The sequence below is a fragment of the Gopherus evgoodei genome, chromosome 3 (genome assembly GCF_007399415.2).
Source record: "Gopherus evgoodei ecotype Sinaloan lineage chromosome 3, rGopEvg1_v1.p, whole genome shotgun sequence".
Lineage (NCBI taxonomy): Eukaryota > Metazoa > Chordata > Testudines > Testudinidae > Gopherus > Gopherus evgoodei.
Window position 1 is genome coordinate 7,339,008 of NC_044324.1, and position 6,464 is coordinate 7,345,471.

Sequence of the window (6,464 nt, forward strand, 5' to 3'; positions counted from 1 at the left end):
ACTCCCTCCAATGCTCCCCAGCCCTCCAGGTAACACAGACCCCAAGCACCCTGACCCAGGCAACGCAGACCCCAGGTGCTCCCATGCAATCCTCCCTGCCCCCCCAAACACAGACCCCAGGCGCTCCCCCCAATCCCCCTGCCCCCCCAAACACAGACCCCAAGCACCCCATCCCCAATCCCCCTGCCCCCCCAAACACAGACCCCAGGTGCTCCCCCCCAATCCCCCTGCCCCCCCCGGGAACACAGACCCCAGGCGCTCCCCCCCCCCCCAGGGAGCACAGACCCCAGGCGCTCCCCCCCCCCCCAGGGAGCACAGACCCCAGGCGCTCCCCCCCCCCCAGGGAACACAGACCCCAGGCGCCCCCCCAATCCCGCGGAGACCCCCCCCGTTCACAGCCCCTCACACACAGGGGGCGCCCCTGCCCCGCGGAGATCCCGTCAATGGCTGCACCCCCGACAGGCCCCCCCCGGGCCCGGCCCCGGCCCAGCCCCGCACTCACCCCGGGCCCCCCCGGGCCCGCCCAGCAGCAGCAGCAGCAGCAGCGCGAGCGCAGCCCTCGGCAGCGGCGAGCGCGGGAAGGGGCCGGCAGCGCGAGCCGACTCCGCCATAGCAACCGCCGCAGCCTCGCTCCCGTCCGGGCCCGGCCAGCGCGAGCGAGCGAGCGCGAGCCAACCAGCCAGCCAGCAGCGCCGCCGGGGCCGCCGGGCCTTAAAGGGGAGGGGCCGAGGGCGGGGCCGCGGCCTTAAAGGGGGGGGCTGGGAAAGCAGCTGTCCGCCGACAGTAAACAGGCAGCGTCCGGAGGGTGGAACGAGCGTGCGTGCTCCGTGTGCGCGGGCAGGGGGGCAACGGGCGTGTAGGCAAGTGTAGGAGTGTGTGTGTGTGTGTGTGTGTGTGTGTGTGTGTGTGTGTGTGTGTGTGTCAGTGGGTAATGCCCGAGGGGCAGTGGGTGTAGAGATGGACACTGAGGCCACGGGTGTGCAAATGTGCACGAGAGCGTGTGTTCAGTGCACATGGGTGTGCAAATGTGCACGAGAGCGTGTGTTCAATGCACATGGGTGTGCACATGTTAATGAGAGCGTGTTCAATGCACATGAGTGTGCAAATGTGCACAAGAGCATGTGTTCAATGCACATGGGTGTGCACACGAATATGGGGGGCATGGTTTAGGCAAATGACATGGAACGAATGTGCAGTAGGGTGCAAATGGATATGGGCGCCATGTGTGTGCAGATGGTGTACAATGGTTGTGCAAATGCATGCTGGGGCAATGTGTAGCCATGTATATGCACGACACCCAGTGGAGAGCCAGTGTCTTTATACATGAGGGCAGGGGACTGGACTCGATGACCCCTCGAGGTCCCTTCCAGTCGTAGAGTCTATGAGTCTATGATGTGCATGGTGTACTGTTACATGCAGTGTAGTGCAGGAGAAGCCAACGCCATTCTGTGTGCGGTGCACATGGAATAGTGTGCCATGTCTGTGCAATGCACATGGGTGTTACGTACTAACAAATATACCTGGAAGGAACTAGTGTCATGTGTACAAAGAGGGAGAGGAGCGATAGGGGCGCACACAGACATGCAATGCATGTAGGGAAGGCTGTGTACAGCGTGGGCAATACACGGGGGATGCACTGATCATATGGGGCAAATCTACATATCCCATGTCCTTGGAGGGAGTCAATATCACCGTATGCAATACAGGTGGAGAGGATTCCACTGTGTACAACCATTACAATGCATTACAGACACAGTAATACTCTATTCCCCCCCCCCCCGCCCCAACACTGCATTGCAGACACAGTGATACTGGATCCCCCCACCCTTGGCCAGAAGGGCTATTTTCAGACCCCAGCATGCAGCAAACCTGGCAGGGGAACATGCTAAATGCAGGCAAACTCAGCAATGTGAGCCTGAGGCTGGCTGGCTGGACATCCCAGACCATTCCATTGCTACCCCAGAGGCACCAGTGGAATCTCTGGCATTCCAATTAAAACACATTTCATTGCAAACTGCTGGGCTCTTTTTCCTCCCCTCCTGCTTAGTGCGAACGCCTGGATCTATGGGTCTCTGGGGACTTGGTGTGCTGGGTTTACTCTACCAATTGTTGCATTCCAGAAAAAAAAAATCCTAAATTCTTGCTGGAGGCTGAGCCAATGATTAATTTGCTGAGTTCCTAAAGCATGTGTGTATGTGTGTGCAGACATACAAAGATCCCAAAGCAACAGTAATACCCGTAAGGTGCTGAGATCCCCATATGTTGCAAACTCAGGCCCATAAGCAGAAAATGATCGTAAAACCATAGGAATAAATATATAGATGAGGATACAGGGCAAACCCATCTGCTGGTTGGGGACATTATAATGAATGTTTACAGGCTGGGAATAGATCGTTTGGGGTGAGTTTCTTTAAGTTATTCCCTATGGCTGACTTTGCCTTGGAGTCGGCTAGCTGATCGGCTCATACTCACGCCAGGGCTTCATGCAGCTCTTCCTAAATGCATGGGCCTTCTGTTCAGGGGCCAAATAAGAGCTGAGCCCTTTGAAAGTCTGGCCTCCCAAATCTTCCTGAGATGAGACAAAAGAGAAGCCGAGGCTAGGAAATTACAAAGGAATATGGGGGCTGCAGTTAGCTAGGCCTAGACCTGTACAGCTCTTGGACCTTTTTCACTCAAGGATCCTTAGGCTTCTAACTCCCACAGCAGTTAGGCACCTAAATATCTTTGAAGATCTGGACCATACCTTCTTTTCCAGTTAGTGAATTGACTGTGGACCAATCCGGGTTGTTGTGAATAGTGGTTGGTCCTAAATCTATACTGAAGAATTGCAATGACTTTTTTCAGTCTATCGGTCATCCTTCAAACATTCAATAATGGGGGAGTCTGGTTTAGCACCTTAGTTACATAGTATTGTTGCTGCACCTTGATGAAGACCTCGATTCACAAAACTTCCTGTCACTGAGGGAAGCATTCAGGCATGTACTTGCTGACTGGAGTGGGGACAGATTTAAGCAGGCACTTAACTGCTTTCCTGGATGATGAAAAGTTTATAAACAGGTGAATGATGAATGCCGAGCAACTGAACATTCACAACAGATTGTCAGACCAATCATCGTTCAGCCTAAAATATGTGATATTTGGAAGATTAGGGCATGTTTGCACAGGTACTTGGCTGTTGGCTGACTGTGAGCAGCGGGAAGGGGACAGTTTGCAGCAGTTCTGTTGTTATTTATTTCTTTGCAGTAATTCCCGTGACATGCTAGGGACTGTCCGAACATTTAAGGCCAGTCCCCACCCCAAGGAGCTCGCCATCTAGATGGGAAAGTCAGGGAAAGGGGAATAAATTGGCAATTTATTGGCTGCGCTTGCAAGGCCCAGCATGACAGCTTTGCCCAGTTTGTCTCTTTAGCTGTAACATTATAACTTTTGAACCACGGCATCCAATTGAGTCCAAAATTTAAGGGAATATTCTAAGCATCAATGGATGGAACCGTAATGATTCTCCCCTAAGATGGGAGATAGGGAGCCCCTGCCATCTGTTTAGCAGAGCCACAATTTCAAGCACCTTGCACTCGTCTATAGATCACAATGAAGTGGGGAATTGGGGAGGGGGGACATACCGAGCCTATGGCATGGTGAGGAGAATGGGGGACCCTGACACACTGGTAGGGGAAAGAGGGCCACATGGAGCTCCTGTTATGGTGAGGAGAGCATGCGAGAACATGGGACCCTGGTATGGGGGAAGGAGGGAATGGCAGGACATACAGAAACCCTGACATTGGGGGCACTGAGAGATTCTGGGGGAATCTGCTATAGGGGAGAAACGGGGGACAACAGTGAGGACAAATTCAGTGTCGGCTTTGTTCACTATTTCTGTGAACCCAAGGAAACAGTGGAATGACCCTATCATGCAGATCAGCACAAACTGATCTGATGTTGGGCTATGAGTGGGCGGGATTTGACGTGTGGGTGGATCTTAGGAGCACATCACAAGCCTGATAGACCAGCCAATTGCTTGGTGTATGTTTCGCAAGGCTACCCGTAAAAACCAAAAAGGAATTCCAGGAAAGGTCAACCCACCCTGCGGGTTTTTAATCAGGGAGCGGAAAAAAGAATGATTGCAGCAAAATCTCCTGAGCAAGTTCCTCTTTCATCTGTCTCCCGGCTTTTGACTTACGGGGTGTCGCTATCAGCAGGAAACTCCTGCATGCTAGATGATGTGGATCTGGTGATAAGGAGCTGGGTGATGCAGGCTAAATAAGCCTCTAGTATCCTGTTTAAATAATGTTGTTATAGGCCATTTCCAGTGGTCGCAAACAAGACCTGGATTTTGTCGGTGCATTTTTTGTCCTTTTTTGGTGTAAATTCCTAGGAACAGTAACGCACACAGCAGATCTGATTCCAGTGGCCAGATCCTGCTCTTTGTAAAGGGGATTTTCACCCAGGCATAAAAAGAGAGAGGCTAGATCTTTTCCGTCTCACTCAAGCTGGTGTAAACCAGAGGTAAGTCTGTTGGCCTGGTTCTCCATTGCCCTTGGGTAACCATTTACAGCCACTTCGTAGTGATCTAAATGGGGGTGGATGAGGCTCAGTGCAGTTACCTCAGTGTGAAACGGGCATAAGTGAAAGCAGAATCAGGCACAGCACCTTTCTGTACAAACCCGCATCCATGGCCATGATTTGCTGTGATCCTGTTCCAAGTTCAGGCACCATTAACCAGTCTAGTACGTGGATGGATCTGTAAAGAAAAGGGAAGATGCCACAGGAAGTTGCATGGGGAGACAGCAGGATGCAGCCCTGGGAGTTGGAAAATCCAGGTTCTGTTTCCAGCTCCACCACTAACTCATTGTGAGACCTTCAGCAAATCACTTCACCTCCCTCTGCCTCCTTTTGTAAAATGGAGATAACAATGGGCTCCTCTCCTGGACGCAGCCTGTGGGGATCTTGAGATGAAAAGTGCTAAGTAGTAGTATTCCTGGGTAGGAATGCACTGAAACAGAATTGACCCAGTCCATTGCACAGCCCTCATGGAGTAAAGCCAATGTCTTGACCACTCATGGATCATTAAAGATCTTATGACAGATTTTTTGTAAAAGTTAGGGCATTAGCCCTGGCCAAATCCTCCCTTGCTAATTACACTCTGACACCTTCAAATCTTTCCAAACTGGTCAGGCAAATCCCCTGGGGGTTCATTTTGCAGCCATGTGCTGCAACATCAGCCCCCCACCTCAAATCTATAATAAGAAAAGATTGTAAATGGGTTGGAAACAAGGTTTATTGTAGGATTTGGATGCAAATGAGATATATGACATTATTCACAGGAGTTGAACACTCTGAGCATAAATAAAGACCATGCATGAGCTCTGGACAGCAGGGTTTTCCCTGTCTCCTGACATCTCACTTTGGGCAAAAGTCTGAGATTTTGCAGCGCTTAGGAGATAAAATCGCTTTACATTTTATTCAATATATTACATTTTAACATATAAATAACTATAGAATAGGACCCAAAGCTGTTTTTCTGGGCATTGTTTAAACTGATGGTACAGATGAGACCAAACTGATCTCCAAGATCTGAACAGCCTTAAGCTTTGGAGACTGGCTTCTTCTTTAGCTGAAACATCTCTGTGGTGCTGCACCCCGGGGAAGGAAGGAGGGAGAAGAATATGGCAGGGTATAATGGGAACTATTTTTCTGCCTTAAATATAGTGATGGCTACCAGGTGAGCATCACAAGAGAGGTGACAAGAGGAAGGTATTTCAGGCCCCCATTCAACAAGGCACTTAAGCATGTGCCTGCCTTTAGGCATGTGAGTTCTCCTGTTCCCCTGGGGTTTAGGAGAGCCAGGAAATGTGCTTTCTCTTATCCTTATACTCCTGAGACGGAGAGGAAGGCTCCTCAGGGGCTCATTAGCACATGACATCCATGATATTGCTGTACTCCAATCAGATACACAGAGACAGACATGTATTTCATTAATCTATGCCTACGAGCCACTGATTTCAATCAGGGTTGGTCACAGCACAGTGCTAATGGGGCAGAATGACTGAGCTGTGTGAGACACACGGGGGTAGGGGGAGAGGGGTTTGGCTGCACTGACAACCTGCCAGGAGGCTGTGGGCCACAGCTGGGCCCCATTGAAAGCGGTTGTCAAACTGCCCATGGACTGCAGTGGGAGCACACTCAGGCCCTTAACTTGCCCAGATCTGTTCAACAAGGGACCTGCCCCCACAGGTCAGTGAGTACCCTCGGCTCCAGGCGAAGTCAAGGGAAGCTGAGGGTGCTCAGAATATCTCTGGGCTGAGCCCTGGCTCTGTTAATCAAAAACAAACACACAAAGCCACAATATTTTGCTCATGCTTGTATCTTCCTTGATAGCTGGGCAGCTGAAACCACCAGCAATAGAGCCCCGCAGCTGTTCAGCGCTGTCCTTGCATTTGTATGACAGCAGCAGGGCAGCTGTGGGC

General features: G+C 51.2%; 1 protein-coding gene and 1 long non-coding RNA gene across 2 annotated transcripts in view; one reads left to right on the forward strand and one right to left on the reverse strand.

Annotated features, from left to right (window-relative positions):
* The window catches only part of ACVR1B (activin A receptor type 1B), a 23,888-nt gene extending 23,346 nt beyond the window's left edge, over nucleotides 1-542 (reverse strand). The window contains exon 1 of the mRNA XM_030554891.1: nucleotides 503-542. The gene's annotated coding sequence lies outside the window, so the exon portion shown is untranslated. The remainder of the gene's footprint in view (nucleotides 1-502) is intronic.
* The window catches only part of LOC115647939, an 8,649-nt gene extending 2,617 nt beyond the window's left edge, over nucleotides 1-6,032 (forward strand). Inside the window, exon 3 of the long non-coding RNA XR_003999414.1 lies at nucleotides 5,947-6,032. This is a non-coding gene — a long non-coding RNA (uncharacterized LOC115647939). The remainder of the gene's footprint in view (nucleotides 1-5,946) is intronic.
* Nucleotides 6,033-6,464: the final 432 nt, after the last annotated feature.